This window comes from Pararge aegeria, chromosome 16 (assembly GCF_905163445.1).
Source record: "Pararge aegeria chromosome 16, ilParAegt1.1, whole genome shotgun sequence".
NCBI lineage: Eukaryota > Metazoa > Arthropoda > Insecta > Lepidoptera > Nymphalidae > Pararge > Pararge aegeria.
Window position 1 is genome coordinate 14,727,533 of NC_053195.1, and position 21,835 is coordinate 14,749,367.

At 36.3% G+C, this 21,835-nt stretch overlaps 1 protein-coding gene across 2 annotated transcripts in view; it reads left to right on the forward strand.

Moving 5' to 3' along the window:
- Positions 1-21,835, forward strand: part of LOC120630426 — a 150,519-nt gene that overhangs the window by 104,270 nt on the left and 24,414 nt on the right. For both annotated transcript variants that reach the window (XM_039899652.1, XM_039899653.1), the window contains exon 2: positions 1,085-1,156. The gene's annotated coding sequence lies outside the window, so the exon portion shown is untranslated. The remainder of the gene's footprint in view (positions 1-1,084; positions 1,157-21,835) is intronic.

The following is a 21,835-nucleotide window of genomic DNA, read 5'->3' on the forward strand; positions in this document are numbered from 1 at the left end:
TTTGGAAGTGTTAGAAGTAATATAGGATACTTTTTATCCCGACATTAAGCTCGGTTCCTTTGGGAGAGGGGATGAGTTTTTGACGGTTTTACACCATAACTCCGACAAATTATAATAGATTTAAAAAAATATTTTTGTACTATAGAGGTTATAATAAGTGTTTAATTTTGCCCAAACTGTGGTTGGAGAAAGAGGACAGAACTTCTCAGCGGACAGCAGCAAACCCCTTAATTAAGGCTTAGCGATACTGAATACTCAATTTGTTTTTTAGAACTACAACTTAATTTAATGTTACATCCAAACGCAGAAGAAGTCGCGGGCAACAGCTAGTAGTTCTATATATCCTTAAGATATTAACGTCTATACTTGTATACTAATGGATGTATACTAATTTTATAAAGATTTGTTTGTTTGTTCATTTGTAATCGATAAACTTTGAAACTTCATAACCAGTTTTAATAATTCTTTCACCATTAGAAAGATATTTTGTCTTTAAGTTATATAGATTTTACTTAATTATAATAACATTTTAGCCTGAAATAATGGTATATGTAAACCAAGAAGATAAACATTTTCTCGCAGCAAACTAAGTTACTTAGCAAAGTATTATATTTGATAGAAGCAGGCGCGCTTCTATCCAAGATATAATATTATTATAAATTCTGAGTCTTCTGTTTGTTACACTTTTTTTGTAAAGAAGAATTAAAATAACGTAACGGGTGGCCAACGTGTGCTTCTGTTACAACAAAAGTTTTAACAAGGCTAAGTGAGAATAAGCAAATCCATTATAAATGCGAATTATGAATGCGAATGTCTGTTTTCGCATATAATCGCAGAAGAGTTGCGCCAGGGAGGTCGTCAAAAACTCTCAATAAAAAATGTTTGTTTAGCAGTGGGCGTCCTTTGGTTAACGTGATGACCTGTTCCTTCAGTCATATTATACCTAGATAAAAGTTTCTTGCAACCAACCTCTGAAACAAAATAACTTCCACCGAAGCTGTTATGAACGTGCTAATAACTGCAAGTTTACGATACGAGCAGTAGATAATCGGTAAAATATCTCAAGTGAAATGTTCATCGACAGGTATCGAACCCGGAAATCATCGGAGCTCAACGCCACGAGGTGTAAAGGAGGACGGACACTGGTGTTTTAAATGTGAGTACTTATGTTTAAATATAGTTGTCTACATATTATGTTCCTATTAATTAATTCCTAAGGTAAATACGGACCTACTAATGCATAAGTTTAAACAATGTGTTTTAACATATTTATTACAGCGAGGTTATAATATACAATTATTGATGAATTTCTTAATGACAAGGTTGCTTAGAAGCGCTTCAACTCTCGCAAGACAATAAATAATAAATATACTACGACAATACACACATCGCCATCTAGCCCCAAAGTAAGCGTAGCTTGTGTTATGGGTACTGAGATAGCTGATGAATATTTTTTTATGAATATAATACACATAAATACTTATGATATACAGATAAACACCCAGACACTGAAAAACATTCATGTTCATCACACCAACATTTTCCAGTTGTGGGAATTGAACCCACGGCCTTGGACTCAGAAAGCAGGGTCGCTGCCCACTGCGCCACTCGGCCGTCAGACAGAAATAATTGTTAAATGCGGCTTTTTATTTTGGTTTTTTTTATTTTAACTTACTTTAGCTTAACTATTGGCGTTATTTTTTTTAACGCCAATAGTTAACGGACCAGAGTGATTTCCCACCTGACAGTACGTGGAAAACCGCCTGTAAAAATAGTTAATCCACAGGGCTTGCAAAGAGCACGTACTGCTGCCCTGTGTCCATCAATTTGAGGCGTAGGTGTTAAGAATCATGTGCCTGTAACCACACCGGCCCTTAAGACCGGAACATTGCAACAATGCTGCTTAGCGGCAGAAATAAGCATGGCGAAAGTTCCCCGCAAGAGCTGTGTCTCAAAAAGCTTAACGTAAAGCTTAAGATAAACAAGAAATAGTATCAAAAAAATAATCAAGAATTTTCAAATAAAAGTGGTGCCTCTAAGTTTTCATATTATATTCCGTTATATTCCGTTCCGGGGGCCATCGGTTATTACCATATTAAAGAGTATGAGCATGTGTCTTTTATTTATTTTGTAGCACAACCAAAAAAAAGTATAACCAAAAATACAAAATGCTGACTTAATGCCAAAGCATTTTTTAGCCATCCTTCGGAAGTGCTAGAAAATCGAGCGAGGGTGTGGCCAAAAACTTTAGGAATGAAAAAATGTATATATTTACTGGATTTGCCCTGCGGCTTCGCCTGGGAGGCAGCGTACAGCTACATAGTCTACACCTATAGTCAGATATGAGATTTTTAGAGTTTTTCACAAACATTTTTTTATCTTCCAAATTTTTTTTTTAATTAAAAGTATACTTTATTATTTTTAATACCTTCAAGAATATGTATACAAAGTTTCATGAATATCGGTTCAGTAGTTTTCGCGTGAGAGCGTAACAAACAAACTAACATTCACATTTATAATATTAGTAGGGATATACAGGTAAAATATGTATATATTATATATATTTCTTGTGTGCGTGTGTATGTCACTGAACTCCTCCTACACGGACAGATTTGAATGAATTTTTTGGTAAACGTTTGGGTGGCACCCTGGATGGTTTAGATTCATAAATGTTTAGTATGTATATACAATGTAAAGACATACGTGTACATGACTGTGACATGTGTGTATTCATTTTTTCACTAGAAATGGTTCAGTGTGAGTCATGCAGGAGAAATGATAAATAGGTACTAAGGATGCCTATCTAATAACCATTGTAAACCTGCCAACACCTACCCGCGATGGCCGATCGTTACACTCATCAAACTAACTCTGCAACCAAACACTCTATACGTAGATTACAGTGCAGTACTATATTGTATTTTATTTTTATTTTTCTTTAATTGGGAAACCAACAGATGTAATTACTAAACAGTTAACAAATTGGTTGACTTAAAACTAATAACAGGTTTCCACAGATAAGTTTTCTATCAACAAGGGTACCTGGTAATCCTGGTAGAACGCAGCAAAAATGCAGCAAACTATAACTAAAAATAAGTTTACCTAACATGCTACAGTTTATCTAATACGTTACGTACACTATTCATATTACCATAAAATATGTTATAATTTGTATTAGTGTTTTTACCTACACTTGGAAGTAAAAACACTATAATAAGACTGTAGTAAAGGGCATATACTAATTTCGGCATCGATGGTAGGAGAGCCGTAGCTTAATTGGAAAAATCGCTCAGGCCACGATTGCCAAAGAGTCGCAGGTTCAAATCCTGTAATTTCTATATGCATTTTAAATTTATAAAATTGATACCATAAAACTATTTAAATTATAATAATTTTTGTTATTATTATCTGCGTAAACATTGATGAACTTTTAACTATCATTTATTGAATGCAACAAATAAATAAATCCAAAACACGCAACAAGTAAGATCTTCATATCAAGATCGACATATTCAATTCACATCTGATTCGCCATGCACGCAAACTTGTTCGCCGACCTTGACTTAACGTAACAAGCGAAGTAAGTTTTCTATTCATTCAATATTTTTAATAAACATCTTTAACACAAAGAGATAGAGGTGAAATTGAGAGAGAAAGTGTTTTTAGCACAGTGAAATAAAGTTGTTTGATGTGATTTGACTAAAAAACGTTACGATCTAACGCAATGGTCAAAGCAGGTTTTATAAACCGGCATTTATTTTTTGGTACAAGACTCCCATTTCATTGGGATGCCTTCGATGTATAAGATTTGCATCTCTGTACAAAATGTAGCACAGAAAATTTCCGCTTCCAAAATACCATGCGTGAGATTTTCTACCTTTTTTACATTTAATACATTTGATAAATTTCTTAATGTCAAGGTAAATTGAGAGCAGCCAGATTCGCTCTCATCTCCCTCAAGATAGAAAAAATATTTTAAATATTCGTAATGTAAAAAGAACTACTGAGTTTCTTGCCGGCTCTTCTCGGTAGAATCTGATTTCCGAACCGGTGGTAGAGTTACTGCAAACAGGCTTGAAATTTCAAAGCCTACTTTAAATAAATGAATTGTGATTTATATGGATAATACTGGGGAACCGTATTCTCACTCTTTGGAGACCATATAAATCGAAGTTAACTTTAACGCGATCGAATCAGTAAACGTAGGAATTAGTCTCACACTTGGCACTGTGCTTACTGATGTTATTGTGTGTATAAAAATGAAATCCTTTGATGTTCATCATTACCAGCCCCAATAATGATGACTCTAATGATAATGACGGCTATCGCCACAGTGGGCAGCGAACCTGCATCTTAGTACCCATAACACAAGCTATGCTTACTTTGGGGCTAGATCGCGATGTGTGTATTGTCGTAGTATATTTATTTATTTATTCAGTCAGTCAGTCGGTCGTTCGGTCGATCGGTTGGCGATCGTTCGGTCGGTCGGTCGGTTGGTCTGTCTGTCTGTCGGTCGGTCGATCGTTCGTTCGTTAAAGGCTCTATTGATGATTGATTCTGTCTGCTGCCAAGAAATCTTACTCTGTATTTGTTTAGGTATTGCATTAAAGCTATGAGATATACATGGAATCTTGCGAAATTTAGCAGACCACTAAGGCGTGGCCAGTGTAAAATAACACTTAAATTCAACCTTTAGCGTTACATTATTCGATTCCACTGACATTACGCTGTCATTGCCTCGTATAACCGAAACAATTTTAAATTGGAACTTTTGTGCGTGGGATAACTTTTAATTGTATATTATTAGTATCGTGTGGTTTAAATTGATAAACCATTGGCTAATGGTCTCTCTCCATCGGGTCCTGTCTTTGGCCATTTGTATTTCGTTATAGAAGGTACGGGCACCAGTTTTCCTTAGTTGATCTGAGCACCGGGTTGGAGATCTGCCACGGGCACGTTTGCCTTCTACATTTCCAACCATTATCAACTTTTCAATGCTCTCGTTTCCGCGTCGTTTGATAAGTCCAAGATAACTAAGGATGCGCTGAAGGCAGATGGTAGAAAGACGTGTTTTAATTTTGAGTTGTGAAAGAATTGATACATTTGTGCGCTTGGCAGTCCACGGTATGCGTAGCATTCGCCTCCAGCACCACATTTCGAACTATCAATTCGCTGTCTTTCTCTAGCGCGAACAGTCCAAGTTTCTACGCCATAAAGGGAAATAGGACATAAATTCCTACTTATAGTATATACTGAAACTATGTGTGTATTTGTATACCGACCCACACATTTTAGGATCCTATTTACATTTTAGGATTTTAGGATAATACACACATTAACACCCAGACACTGAAAAACATTCATGCTCATCACACAAACATTTGCCAGTAGTGGGAATCGAACCCACGGCCTTGGATTCAGAAAGCAGGGTCGCTGCCCACTGCGCCATTTGGCCGTCAAAGGAATTCAAAAACAAAAACAGTTCGTAAGGAATACGTCCTACAAAATATCACGCTGTATCTAGCAACCTGAGAGGAAGGTTCCGGTAAATCTCCGAAATGGTTGTACCGATTTGAACGAGACTTTTACCGGCATCTCCCTTAATAACACAAGGAGTTATTGAGGCTACTTCTGAATGCATAAATCTATCCGGACTCAGGGTTTTGGGCCGCTGCACCACGCTGGCCAGCTCAGGGTCGCACGGCTTTGTTTTATTCTCATTTTAATTCATGTATGTATTGTTTTTTTTTTTTATTTAATTGTTTTTTGAATCTGAGTGTCTTTTATATTCATTTTATGTTTATCTCTCAATTTTGTATATGGGCCCCGGCTTTTTTTTTTTTAGAACATAATGTTCTACAACACTCAGGCGAGCAGGTTACCTCACGATGCTTTCCTTCACCGCTAAGCAAGTGATGTTTAATTGCATAAATTAAAAATGCACCAAATCAAAAACGATTGATTAGGGCTTAAGCAATCGGCGTAGGCGGTCTTATTGCCTAAGCCTCAGGCAAAAAGACCGCCTTTGCCTAGTAAAATAGTTATAATCATCGGCCGATTATAGTCCCACTGGCCACTGGCCTCCGTTCTCAAAGCTGTGAGGGATTAAAGCATCGAACCTCCACGCTGCTCTAATGCGGCTCGGAGAGCAGTATACATAAAGGTTATCAAATATTATTTACTTAGTTATAAAAATTTGAAAATAAATCGTGTTGCAAGTGCGCCTATCTATCTCTTAATCTAAAGAACATTACACTACGTCTAACTCGAGCTGAAAGGGCAGCTAGGCTTTATTACACTACAACGTGTAATCAAACTACGAAATAAGTTTGACGGATGCATAAGGCTATTTCATAAGGAATCGCCCTGTAAAAATATGAAGTCGAAATAAGCATATTTATTTTTCCATATAAACGAATCCAAAACATTCTAATTGTTTACTTAAATATGACAACCCTATTGAAGATAAAAGACCGCACAGTACCTACGCTACGCGACGCGTACCTAATAAAGTAACAGAAGTCACATGATTTAAATTTTGCATGTGATGTTAGGACTGTATCTAACTATGGCAGTGGTTCGCTCAAAAATAATGTATCTCTAAAGCGAACGTATATGGGTACAAGAAAGTAGATAAAGTATTACTTTTTAAACATTTTGGTATTTTAGCGGATCTAATGCTCAACGATTACACGATTGTTACAAAGGCAACGAAAAAATGTCCGGAGTTTGCGGTTATGTGCAGGCCAAGGTTAATCGGCCCATAAAACTTTGTGAAATATTCTAATTCCGTCACGACATCTCAATGATCCTAATCGTCAGCTCTATCAAGAAAAATAACTTGTTGCAATATCTACATTAATAGCAGTAGCAGTGATGTTCACAGGGTATGCATAAAGAAGGAAAATGGCATAAAATGGAAAAATCCTTCCCATTTATGAGTCATACCCAAAATTAAGGGTAGGCAGTGCTTTTGCGCATGTACGAAGTGCACGCCACTGAGCAGTAGAGCTTTGCCTGACAGTGCTGGTCCGAGGAAATAACAACTGCGCCTTGCTTATTTCTGCCGGCAAGTACCACTGCTCCCTTTCAGCATTATTGTTTTCCAGTCTGAAGGGCGTGGTTGCCGGTGTTATTACATGCATCGTGTCTACGCGAGATCATCATAATCGTCATTATCATGACGTCATCGTCGTGATCACCTATGCTTAACGCCTTAACGCCTATCCCGTTTTAAAAACCAAGCATGCAACTCATATATTATATACTCTCATAATTAATTGTACACATCCTATGCCAAAAATAGACATTACCGAGAAATGTATTCATACATATGTAATTAAAACGTTTGACGATCGACGTAAATAAAAAAAAACAACAAGAGACTATTTAAACTTAACTCATTTAAGCAAACAATGGAAAAAATTAGGGTGAAGTGTGAGACCTCACCGATGTTAAGAGTTCTGTTCAAAAATTAAAAAATGAAGTGTGCATGTTAAGCTCATGACCCTCAGATAAAAGAGCCTACTAGGAGCTAGCTATTAGTTACCAAACTCTCTTTTTCAAAATCAGCAAAAGATTTAAAGCATCTGTTGCTTTATGCCTCTTTTCAATAAATGCTGCCTCTCTTCAATAAACTACCAATTGACATCTTGGAGATGTCTCTTAAAAAGTTCAATGTTTGTATTAAACGTAAGCTTATAGAATAGTCCTATTATAGTATAAAGGACTACGTAATCGATAAAAAAGCTTGGGTGTAAATTATTGCTCTAACCAGGTTGCTCTTCTAATAATTTAAAATGACATTGTGAGATGGTGATAACAAAAAAAAAACACCCGGCTAATTTTGTTGTGGGCTTCTTCTTAGACCAGGATGCGTTTGGAACCCTCGTAGCTTTAGTTTTTAAGTTTACGAATGTGGTTATCGCAATCATCTCACTACCGTGTAATTCTTATGTACGCATCAAAAGTGCCACCTTTGGGCTACTTGAATAAAGATATTTTTGACTTTGACTTTTGACTTTGACTTTGACTTGCTATTGTTTGGATGACAATTAATTTTTCGACCGTTTTCAACTTTGAGTACTGAATCCTAAGATACATGTTGTAATCAGTCACGTCAATCTTATTTTTTGACCATTAAGAGGGTTAACTTCTTTTGACGTCCCAATGTAATTATGTTTTAGAGGTCATCAAAGTAACATAGCCCGTAAAATTAACTCTGTTTAGAGATCCAAGAGAGAATAAAAAACAAATTTCAACCGATTTCTTCCCCGTTGTTTCATACAAAATAAAATGCAAGTATAATATAAAAAGTAAGTATAATAGAGCAATTTAAATAACAAAGATGCAAATATAATGTAGAAAGTAATTATAATAGAGCAAGTAAGTAAAATAGAGCAAGTTAAATAATAGAGCAAGTAAGGTAGGATTTAGGCGGTACTATTTGGCGACCTGCCACTTTTTTAAGATTTCTGAAAGATAACCACAGGTGTAAAAAGGAAATACTATAGATTCTCGAATAGGTCAATCATAAGTTTAAACAAATTCGATGATATTATAAGAACTGAGGCAAAATAGTCTATAAACTTGTAAGTTGTGTGTCCGAATGAGCAAATTCTGATTTGGTTTTATATTTGAAACATGAATTTGTCGGGAGTGTTATTAGCTATGTTTGATGAAAAAATGGCCGCCGGCACAAAATGGCGGATTACAAATTTTTTCACTACTATCTCAATACGGGTAATAAATGAGAGGGCTTGACTACAAGAATACTAAACACGATGACAAATTTAAAGCCAAGATGGCCGCCATCGCAATATGCCAAATTTTATTTTTCTTTCACAACTCCCGTGATATGATATGTATGTTTACAAAGCGCTTGACCAGTAAAATATTGTACACTATATTAAACAAAACGTGTGTGTACTTTTTTGTATGTACACGCGTTAGAAGTTATACTTCAGTTGAGTAACCGGAATGAGCCCGCAGACTTTGACAGTTGAAAGTGTACACTGTCAAACCTTTAGCTAACTTCAGGGTGTGGGTTTTTCGTAACGGTTTGCGCGCTCATCGTAAAAATTTACTTTCATAATTTTTCCCTAACGCGCCATAAGAAGTATAACTTCAAAATTAGGGGATTTTTAAATATTCAATTTATCATCGCTATCGCCATCGCTATTCGCTATGATGGTACCTATATACTACATACAACAACAACGAAAAATATGAAAAAACTATTTTTTCACTAACTGCGTATATTCAGTAGTAAACTTGTTTGAAGATATAATGATGTCACGATGATGACACTATTTGATCTTATGTGTTGAAAACTCGTTAGTTTTAATTATGTGCGGTTGTATCTTGGCTTGTTAAACATAAGTTGTTATATACGGATGATGGGTTTAACAATTATTTAATTGGATTTAAAAATACTCTCTAGAAGTCATCGGTAGCCTTAACATAGCCATAACAGTCCACTGATGGACTTAAGGCCTCTTCCGAGATGAGGAGAGTTTAAATAAATAAATAAATATACTACGACAATACAAACACCGCCATCTAGCTCCAAAGTGAGCGTAGCTTGTGTTATGGGTACTTATATAGCTGATGAATATTTTTTATTTTTATGAATATAATAAACATAAATACTTATAATATACAGATGAACACCCAGACACTTAAAAACATTCATGTTCATCACACAAGCATTTGCCAGTTATGGGAATCGAACCCACGACCTTGAACTAAAAAAGCAGGGTCGCTGCCCACTGCGCCACTCGGCCGTCTATTGAACAGACAGTTTGTCCTTAACGTGGCGGTAGCGAAGATGATCTTATATAGAAAATACAAAGTGATATTGAGGTGCATTACCATTTTCATATTAGAAAGTTTCCAGTATTGAATAGCCATTGAAACTTGGTATACGATAGCGGTATTAATTGCACCAAACAATTTCAATAACATTTTGGCAGTCCCTTTCAGATGTTTAACCCTGTACTGTAAGCTACGTTGATAAGTAAGAGAAAGTAGAAAGTACGTACGGGAGAGAAGATATAATAAGCAACGATCTCCTCTGCCAAAATACCTGACCACTGTGTCTTTATTTAAATAAAATAAATCATTTTACTCACGATGCGACGGTACGTTGTTGGTATTTGTTTCTTCTTCCCGGACAACTTACTTGTAGCGTTGAATTATTTACGTAACATATCTAATTTTTGACGCTAGTTTCTTTTTCTTAGCTAAGTTTCGAGGTGTTTTACGTAGCCTCTTGATTATTATTGTTTAGTTTTTCACTGGGTTCATACAAAAACATATAAAATAACCAAAATACCAAAGATGGATAGCATTCAATTATAACAGTAAGGGGAACAAATAAAGACACTTTCGCGTTTATATCATTTGTATTATATAAATACGTAAGTGTGTCATTTGTATTATAGTAAAAATTTAATATTTATATCAGTACCAAACGCTATCTCTCGAGACAGCACTCGAAACGAATAGAGATGTGAGTGCCGGAAAAAATGTCTCTCTGTGATTTACCGTCTCACCGCCAATATAGGAAATATGAATTAAAAAGACAATCTTATATAAAACTATACATCAATAATAAAATCACAAAGACGCTTATGCTCTGAATTTGTACCTGGCTTAGTTTGTTTAAAATTTTAGCTTGGGTGCATTTACAACCCTCGGAATATTAGTTTTTAGTCTCAAAATAAATTCTTTACCAAAAAATTATATAAATACGCGTCAAGTTTGCCTAATAAATTTAGTTTCGACACTATGTTTGACACTTTCTTTCTTTAAACCACACAAGAACGCTATGTCTTCTCTTTAAGTGTGACTATGTGACTCGTATCGTAGACTGTATTCAAATATGTACATCGCATTTGGTTTTTTGAGCGCGTTGCAAACTTCGCGCCAGTATGTAAATAAAACGGCTTCGAGGTTATAAAATGCTAAATTCAGACATGCCTTTCGTTCGAAGGGTCATTGCCAGGCAGGGTCACATTCTTATTAGTCGGTTAATACCCTGTGTTAACAGATTTGGGGAAAACAAATCGTTTACAAAGTTAATAAAAAAAGCTTTAAAACTTTATTAATATGCGCGGTCGAGGGACTGTCGTTAAACAGAATACCTAAATTAACAACATTAATATTTATAATAATAATAATAAATGCTTTTAATTCAGGCCATATACCCATATGACAAAAATGACAAAAAATTTAAACAAAAATACAAAAAATACGGTAAAAATAATGCAAAAAAAAAGAATTAAAACAATAGTAAAATTTAAAATTTAAATAAATATCCAACTACAAATTCCAAAAGCTAAAAAAGAAAGAAGAAAAAAAAAAATGAAATAAAATATATTTGTTTGGAGCAAATTCTTATGAAAATTAAAACTCGTACGAAGCGATTTGCATCTTCTTTTCTTATACGCATGGCTGGGGTTAGGAACAACCTTCCGAGTTCTGTGTTCCTAATTCTTACAATTTGCGTATCTTTAAAACAAGAGAAAATAGGCATCTACTAGGCAAACGCGTTCCATCTTAGGCCACATCTACACTTTCCACTAAAACGGGGAACACAGAATTAAGAACATACAAAAACCGTGAAGACGACTCATATTGAAGCATCAGAAACCACTCCACTTTAGTAGGGTTTCATTCATTTATCAGTAATTAATTCACCTATAATGTTCTTAAAGTTTACCTTAATTGACTGACAGATGGCCTGCTGAGAGTAAGAGTACATCCTACAAAGTGTCACCATGTGTCAGTCAACCTGAAGTGTAAAGCCTCATGCGCCTCTAACTATACGATGCACCGTAAGGATCTGTAACGTGGTTGATATACCGCGGACGGGTACAAAGCGCTTTGCATCTTCGTTTCTGATTCGCACCGCAAGTCAAAGTCAAAGTCAAAGTCAAATATTTCTTTATTCAAATAGGCACATATATGGCACTTTTGATGCATACATTACATGTAATCAAACATAGAAGTGAGTTCATGGCCATAAGTAAATACGTCAACTTAAAACTAAAGCTACGAGGGTTCCAAACGCGCCCTGGTCTAAGAAAAAACCCACAACAAACTTAGCCTTTTTTTTTGTCATCACCATCTCACATTGTCATTTAAAACTATTAAAGAAGCATCCTGGTTAGAGCAATAATTTACACCCAAGCATTTTTATCGTTGACGTAGTCCTTAATAGGACTTTTCTATAAGCTTACGTTTAATACAAACTTAGGACTTATCCAGATTCAAGGACCTGGAAACCTTCAAATCAAGAGTGAATAGGCATCTTCTAGGCAAGCGCGCTCCACTTTAGGCTGCATCATCACTTACCATCAGGTGTAATTGCAATCAAGCGCTCGTCTTTAAAAATAAAAAAAAAACCAGAACACAGCAACAGCTTTGCGGCAGAGATAAGCATTGCGGTAGGACTGCCCCGGATAAGCTCTATAAATAAAACCTACTTCTACGTATTGTTTAATGGTTCTCATTGCGTATTTTTAATGACAACTTCGGAACTACATCACAGGAAATAGTCTTAGAATATAAGTTATTCAACAATATTGATAGGTTATGGGCCTCATAAGAAGGCGCAAGAGAGCTATGCTTGGAGCCACGTGATCAAAACAGGAATGAGGAGATCCGTAGAAGAACCAAACCTAAACGAGAGAGAGTCGCGAAGCTAAGGTGGCAATGGGCGGAGCTCATAGCTCGGAGAACCAATGGACGTATGGGCCCCATTGTTGTGGAATGGCGACCTAGCACCGCTAAATGCAGCGTTGGTAGACCCCCGACAGACAGTGGCGTGCAAAGAGGGTAAACACATGGTACAAAATGATGCAGATGATACAAAATAATGAAAATCTCCAATTCGAGTTATAAATACTTAAGAGTAGGCTTTTTATAACTCTTACAATGCCTATCCTTAAGTTTTTTATAACTCGTACTGGAGATTTTCTCCATTTGATATAATCTGTATACCCTTTGCACACCCTCTATGCACGCCACTGCCGACGAGGTGTGGGCGGATGGCATCCCTCCGCCAGACCCAAGCGGCACAAGAACGTAGTTTTTTTAAACACCCTACAAAACACCAATGTCCACCAGTGGACGTCCATTCGTTGACATGATGGTAATGATGATCATTTTTAATGCTATAATACCACATCGGCTTCTACTCTACCCACTATCCTTGTAAAATATTAATGTAATAATACATTATTGTAACGACTTCCGCGTACAGAACGGACTAAGCCCGTAACAGATCCTAGGCGTGGTCGCATTATGGAAGTGTATGGAAATTGCCGATTTATTCTAATAATCCCGGCGTAGCCTTTGGCTTGCTCGGCGTAATAACCGAACATCCTTTAGACTGCTAGTAACCTAGCGCAAACGTCTAAATATTTATGTAAATATTCCTTCCAATGGATTATCAATTACTTGGTTGGAATAGTTATTTTTTAGGAAGAAGAAGAGAACTTCAGTGGCCCTCTCACTCAAGAGGGGTCACTGAAGGTCCAGGAGGGTCATTGAACATACAGAACCCTTATTCAGCCATTAATGCATGCAGTGCATTATGACCAAAAACAGTTAAAACACGTCGCACGTCTCACTTCACTCCCGCGTAATGTTGCTAGCTCACAAACTTTTCCCATTTTCCTATTGTATGGTAAACGTTTATAAAACATTAGAGGTAAATTGCTGTCAACTGCTAAATGGAGTGAAGTAACCAACTGCCCGTTCGAGAAACACTACTAAAATGGAGTGGTTGTTGCTTCAATATTAGTCGTGTACAGGGTTTCTGTATGTTCTTAATTCTGTGTTGAGGTCAAGCCGCTTCGATACGTTTCGCGTTATAGCGCCAGTCTGTCTGGCTTCCCTTTCTCTCACGCATACGGCTGCCGTAGGCAGGCTCCTACTCTCTCACTGTAACTCACACCGTATTGTGTATGTATATATTCAAGAATTGTGACCAAGAATAAAATATATTTTGACGGAATTTAAAAATTTTGATCCAATTTTTCAGTTCATTACGGGTTTCCCAACTTTAACAATTATAAGCTCAGTCTCGAGGAGTAATAAAAATCCTTTGAAAGATAAACCTTACAATATTTTGCCGTCCCAACAATCCAACCTTAGATTTCGTCATCTGTAGTCAAACCTACGACCAACGAGTTAGTTAAGTCCTGGTCAAATCTGGTTCAGTAACTTGATGGGCCTAATTAGATAACCACATAAATCTCTTTAGTTCCGGATGGAGTTAAAAGATGGCCTGAAATTCTGGCTTTTGAGAGAGAGCTGTAGAAAATGTTGAACTTGGTCATGAATTTACTGTTACTTAACACACTGAATTAGAATCTTCTGGAGAAAGACCGCAAAAACACCAACGGAAAAACAATAGGTCGTTTAGTAAATACGAGCCCTTAGTTAGGTTGGGTAAGTCACAAGCGCTAGCGTTTGGTATTCTTATTAGTATAAGATTTTCACGCTTGCAATCTCAATCGTTTTAAGTATTCAACCCTGTTAGAGTGAAAAGGACCAAATTTTTTTTGTTTAGTTTAGTTTGAATTTGTCTATACATCTTCGAGATGGTGTAAACATGATTCCCTAAAATGATTCTAAATAGAAACAGAACTTTGTGAGATGATAACTCCAGATCAGACTAGATTATTTAAATGTTTAAAGTAATTTAAAACTTTAACGCTTCTAAGTTAGAAAAAAAATAAGTTTTAAATAAATTAACTGTATACCGGTCAACCTACATTCACTTCTGCTACTTATGCACCTCCTGCAAAGCTAGCATAAGCGGGAGATAATTATCTCCCCAGGGAAAGGATAAAACTTAATCTTCTCCCACAGTTTCATCTACTCTCAGAGCACTGGCGCAAAAGTGGAAATAATATCCAAATATGTGTAATAATAAACGGGGGTCAACTTCTCCTAGTCCATGTTCCCGTACTTTAGCAGGTGGACACGTTAATTATATCCCCTGTCAGGAGATATAATCGGGGGATATAATGTTTTTCTCCTGCCCTGCAGGAGCTCTTTCAGCAATGGGTGAATTCTGAGCCCACAAAACCGCGAAGCCTACAACTTGGACCAAGAAACACAGTATATGCACCATTTATGTGATACTACCCAACAATGAGCTGTTCAATTTGCAATTCTATACTTTCAAAATTTAGACTTTACAACTTTCTAGACCATTTAACAACTATTAACACACTCCACTAAGTGTGCGTTTAGGCTCATAAACAATAGTGAACAATTAACTATTAAATGCTTAGTTTATCGCCATTTCAAGTTGTTAAATACTTGTATAAGTAATCCGACTCTTTTGTTTGTCAGGCTAAGGCACCACACAGACGTAACAACTTATTTATTTATTATGACGTAGCAACTTATTTATTATTAAGTGTGCGTTTAGGCTCATAAACAATAGTGAACAATTAACTATTAAATGCTTAGTTTATCGCCAGTTCAAGTTTTTAAATACTTGTATAAGTAATCCGACTCTTTTGTTTGAAAAGCTAAGGTACCACACAGACGTAGCAACTTATTTATTTAGTTATTAATTATGACGTAGCAACTTATTTATTTATTTATTATTAAGTGTCCGTTTAGGCTCAAAAACGATAGTGAACCATTAACTATTAACCAAAAATTACCACACAGACGTAGCAACTTAACGCGTCTATTAAAATTTTACGTCTTTTCACAATAAATGTTAGTCACAGCAAGGAACCTATCTCTTATACGTTGGACACTGCAATAACGATTTCTTCGATTTCTTTAAAAGCTTGAGATGGTTACCCATGTAGAAATTGTACCTACAGTAATATTTACTTATTAGTAACACCTTTATTATATTTACTATGGCATTGGCTATTACAAACACTTCACATTATATTCTTATATGAAATTGACAGTTGTAATTAAAAGCGGTTAAAGTCTTTCTTAAGATTAAGAATAACTTGAGTCTCAAATGGAAGAATGCCAATAACATAAAAATTACGAAATACATAATTTTGTATATTATAATAGCCTGAAAAGATTACAATTCGATCCTAAAAATAAACAAAAATCTTTTATGTACTACAACAGTAAAAAACTAAAGTGACATAAAGGTACATTTTTGTCACACAAAATGTTGTTCCTTTTTTTTATTGTTATAATTGACGGACGCAGAACCAGATGGCCCACCTGATGTTAAGTGGAAAACCATCGCCTATGAACTAAGCAACACTTCGCAGGGAGTGCAAGGAACACGTCCTGAGACCTGCCGCCCAAATTCCTGAGGCGTAGGTGTTAAGCCTCATGTGCCAGTAATTACACTAGCAATAACGCCCTTCAGACCGGAACACAGCATTGCAACAATGCTGCTTAGCGGCAGAAATAAACATGGCGATAGTACTTCCCCGGACGAGCTCTTTCACAATAAGCTTTACTACTACATTGTTATACTATTTATATACTATCAGTCACTCAGTCTTGCACTATAGCAGTATTATCGAATTTGGGTTTCATGATACACATTACCTTATGTTTGCCTTATTTTGTACTATTTTTAATTTGCTGTGTAACTGTTAATTGAAATAAACTTATTATTATTATACTATTATTGTCTCTAGTTTAACTTGATCCTCCTCAAATTGTTGTCTGGCAACGGACTCTATGGAATAAATAATAAATAAATAATAAATATACTACGACCAATACACACATCGCCATCTAGCCCCAAAGTAAGCGTAGCTTGTGTTATGGGTACTAAGGTGACTGATGAATATTTTTATGAATAACATACATAAATACTTATAATATACATATAAACACCCAGACACTGAAAAACATTCAAGTTCATCACACAAACATTTTCCGGTTGTGGGAATCGAACCCACGGCCTTGGACTCAGAAAGCAGGGTCGCTGCCAACTGCGCCAATCGGCCGTCGATGGAACCCGGTCCAATTGCTGTAATCGTTTAATAACGGTTGCAGTAAAAAAGACGTCGTCTTCGAATCGCCTTAGACAAAGTGTACGCGTAAATTCACAATACCAACTTATTCCTCAAAACAGTTTATTGACTATTACATTTTACAGCACATTGTTATGTGACACTGTGCTGTAAATGTTTGTGACATTACACTTTTAAATGGCGTGGTATTGAATTGTTAAGCTTGTTATTTTTTTCTTAATATTATAAGACTGACAAAAGCGAAATCAAATTAAAAAAACAAAAGTTAATAGATTGATCTTAGATTTGGTAGTCCTAAAATATATTTTGGCGGCAAACAATTCTCCCATTCTCAAAATTAAAAATTCATTTATTTCATGTAGGCCTAATATAAGCACTTTTGAAGTTTTAAAACGTCAAGACTATATATGTATGTATTTGTATTGACTCTACTACCGGTTCGGAAGGCAGATTCCACCGAGATGAGCCCGCAACAAACTCATTTTACAGTTCACAATCTTTAACATTTTCTATCTTGTGAGAGATGAGAGCGCAGCCTGCTTCCAACTTTCCAAGCAGCCTTGTCGTTAAGATATTATAAAATAGTCACCTGGGTTTAACCTCGGTGCTCTGAGGTTTAAACAAGATAACGGTCTACTTCTATGATACGTTGCTGTTATGTCCGGTTTTTTTTCTTCATTTCATATCATCTGCATAACCTCTATGCACGCCAGTGCGAACACGCCCTTCCTCATCCTTAAAATACCGCCCTGTTGAACCTCATCATCGAAGCTTATAACATTCCACTTCTCTGGACTTATGGCCTCTCCCGGGAGGTTTTGGCCGTAATCACCACGCTGGATAGACGGATTAGTGACTGCAGTAGATGTAATAGATACTCAGAGTACGCTGCTGCCCTCTCTGCATTATATTCCCTTAGTCACCACGTACAATACCCGCGGAAAGGGGAGGGGTAGTGACAACTGTATTCTGGTCTGACGTCATCATACGTACGCCACATTTCCATCAACCTGTGTGCCTTTCTTTACAACGGCAACCACCCTTTAGACTGGAACAAAGGGATGCTGCTCGGCATCAGAAATAAGGATGGCTGTATCTATAAGCCGGACAAGCTCTTCTACTGCTATCAATTAAGATAAACAATAAACTCAAAATCTCATTTTAAAAATGCATACCCATACCTACTAATGGTACAAAATATAACAAAAATTGCACCAATTCGATGGTACAAATCGATAAAATATACCATACAAATGCTATGTAACATTGCAAGTAATTTGGCAGGTTGATCGATGCAATCGATACAACTCGATTATTGCATCACAGTAATCGGTTACCAGCGCGGTTGCCTTTGTTTTATTTGCAACCGTATACTTGTGTTTTTAGGCTAACATGATTTTATCTTCTTTTTATTGCGTCAGCTTGGCCAAGTGGTTTGCATGCAATCGATGCCAAGTATTTTTATTGTAATTCATATTATTTTCTAACTGTTTAAATGTTATTTTGAATTATTACTTTGTCTTACGACTTCGTCTGACCCTCAATCCACGTAATATGGGGTGGACAAAAGATGTCTTCTTGAAACTTGACGCCAGATTTGTTGTTTTGGGTTTCGACTCCTTGAAATGTTTTTGTTCATGGATTACCATTTAAAGGGGGTAAGTTTGTCTCTGTCAGCATCCGCATCATGCTTTATCCCCTCGGAGAAGTTCCTCTTCACATCAAATCTATTGTTATTAGAAGATCTCCGCCATATGGGCTATGTAATTTGTTAAAATTCTTTTTAAATTATTGATGATATTCTGGTTCTACGGCGTTTAGCGCCTGTACAAGGGAGCACCATATTATGATTACCCACCGTTTCTTCATTAAACTAAACACAGTACAGTTTGTATTAATGTTTTTACAATGTACCCAAACAATCTTTTCGTTTTTTTAGAAGCATGAAGTATCTTAGTATAGTAGTACTTATAATGAAGTATAAGTATTATATAGTATATTGCGATATCGCTATCTGTTTAGTTCGTGTATTGCTCTGTAAATTATTTTCTCTTATATTAATCTCCAGTAATATTCATTAACCTTTCAAATTCGGATCATATTTGACAGACTTATGGATTACAGTTGACTAATAAATAGCTAGGTAGTGTCCCAGACAGCATTGGCAGTCTTCAATAAAGGAATATCTTGGCATTAGACGACTTTGGAAGGAGGTTAGCCTTTTCACGGAAAGATAGGATGATGTGGTAAGAAAAGAAGACGCGAGTACGTAGTAACTATCACTTTAGTGTTTGCAAGTTTGTCACATGTTTAGTTAGATTGTTACTTAACTAGTTTAAGTAGTAGTTGGGTTTTTTGTAACAGAGCTCGTCCACAGAAAAAGTACTATAGCTATGCATTTTTCTGCTGCCAATTAGTATTGCTGTTAAGGGCTTAGTGGCCGATTTTATTCCAGGCATAAGAATCTTAACACCTACGCCTCAGATGATGGACACAAGGTGACAATTATAAATAAATAATAAATAAATATACTACGACAATACACACATCGCCATCTAGCCCCAAAGTAAGCGTAGCTTGTGTTATGGGTACTGAGATAGCTGATGAATATTTTTTTATGAATATAATACACATAAATACTTATAATACACAGATAAACACCCAGACACTGAAAAACATTCATGTTCAGCACACAAACATTCTCCAGTTGTGGGAATCGAACCCACGGCCTTGGACTCAGAAAGCAGGGTCGCTTACCACTGCGCCACTGGGCCGTCATTTTATTGGACAATTGTAGGACGTGTTCCTTGCATGCCCTGCGGATTGTTGCTCAGTTTATAGGCTTCGGTTTTCCCCTAATCATGCATGGGTAGGAGACAACTTAACACCCAAATATGTAATATAAAACGGGATTAAACTTCTCCTATTCCTTTTTTCCGTGCTTTAGCAGGATGACACGTGAATTATATCCCTTGTCAGTGGATATAATCGGGGGATATATTTTTTATAATCTGCTTAGGACGTAAATATTACTATAAAAACTGAGCAAATTACTGAAGTGTTTACGAAAATTGTCAGATTGTGGTTAGATAATAGAATGTTTAAATGTTGAATGTTGGAAAGTTTTAGTAGCTCGCAAGTTCCACATAACTCTCATTAGAACCAAAGCACGCTTATTTAGTCATGTAATCACTAAACAATCACCGTATTAATCGTGCATGCTGAATTATTTAAACATATCGGCATTCCACTGGGAAGCGACGCGATAGAAAGTGTTTGTGCATGCAATCTGAATTGCACGATCCTTGCTAGGAGTTGAGTGCATGAATATTGAAAGCCAGTGTTTACGATCGTTAAGTAAGCATGCGTAATCATTTTGTATGCTTAAGTTATATAACTTTTCTATACTACCGTGGTCGGCGGGGCGTGCGCTGGTGTGGGATGCGACATGCGTTGATACGTTGGCAGTTCCTCACTTACCGAGTACGTCCCAAAAAGCAGGTGTAGCTGTCGAATCTTAAATGCTTAAGCGCCGTAAATACGCCGCTCTTTATGACTACGTTTTTGCGGCGCTTGCGTTTTAGATTCTAGGCCCGTGGACACGAAATTTTTTATTAATATTGTGTCCCAAAAATTGGTCTTGATGTTTGGTGATCCGAGAGCTCGGCGCTTACTTAGCCCGACGGCTAAGTTTAGCAATAGGTAGGTAGGTATACAGGGACAATAGCGACAGTATTTTCGCTACCATATCCATAAGTGAACAGTAGGCTTATATTTTATGTAAATATTAATGTTAGTTTGTACTTATTATTACTTTTGTCAAATTATTATTCATAGTTGTATTATATATAAGTCAAAAGTCAAAGTCAAATATTTCTTTATTCAAATAGGCACAAATATGGCACTTTTGATGCGCATACTTACTACATGTAAAATATGACATAGGAGTGAGTTGAAGGCGATAATTAAATTCGTCAACTTAAAACTAAAGCTACGAGGGTTCCAAACGCGCCCTCATCTAAGAAGAAGCCCACAACAGATTTATTGCTGTTCTTATTGATGTTATTTTTTTGTTATCACCATCTCACATTGTCATTCAAAAACTATTAAAGAAGCAACCTGGTTAGAGCAATAATTTACACCCAATCATTTTAATCGTTGACGTAGTCCTTAATACTATAATAGGACTATAAGCTTACGTTTAATACAAACTTTGAACTTTTTCAACTATAATAAATAAATATGAAAACCTGGATAGCAGCTTCATTTTTGTGCCTTTTGGAGTAGAGACTTTGGGACCGTGGGGTCCGGAGGCAAGAGCCCTTTTCAAAGAATTATCGAAAAGGGTTATCGAGTCTACCGGTGATCCTAGAGCGGGCAGTTACCTTGGCCAACGAATTAGTTTGGCCATCCAAAGGGGCAATGCTGCCAGCATCTTAGGTTTCGAGGACGTTTTAGATTTTAATTAGTTTTTAAATAGTTTACTTTAGGTTATAGTTGTGTATTAATAAAAATTATATTTTAGAGTTAAAAGAAATACAAAAAAAAAATTAAAAAATTAAAAAATAGTTATACATCTTGAGAGTGATGAGATTTTCAGAGTAGTATGCCATGGTACGAGTCTCCTCTCTTATAAGACAATTAAAGCTTAGAGACACCACGGAGTTTTTATATGGTGGGCTTTATAAACTGCCGGTACCATGCGACTTCGTCCGCGTTATACTTTTGAATGGTAAATTATTCGCATAAAAATTTTCCTATGATGTTCTAAACAACATACCCTGAGCCACCGCGTCGCATCCCCCTCTCGCATTATTGCTCTATATTACTAAGCG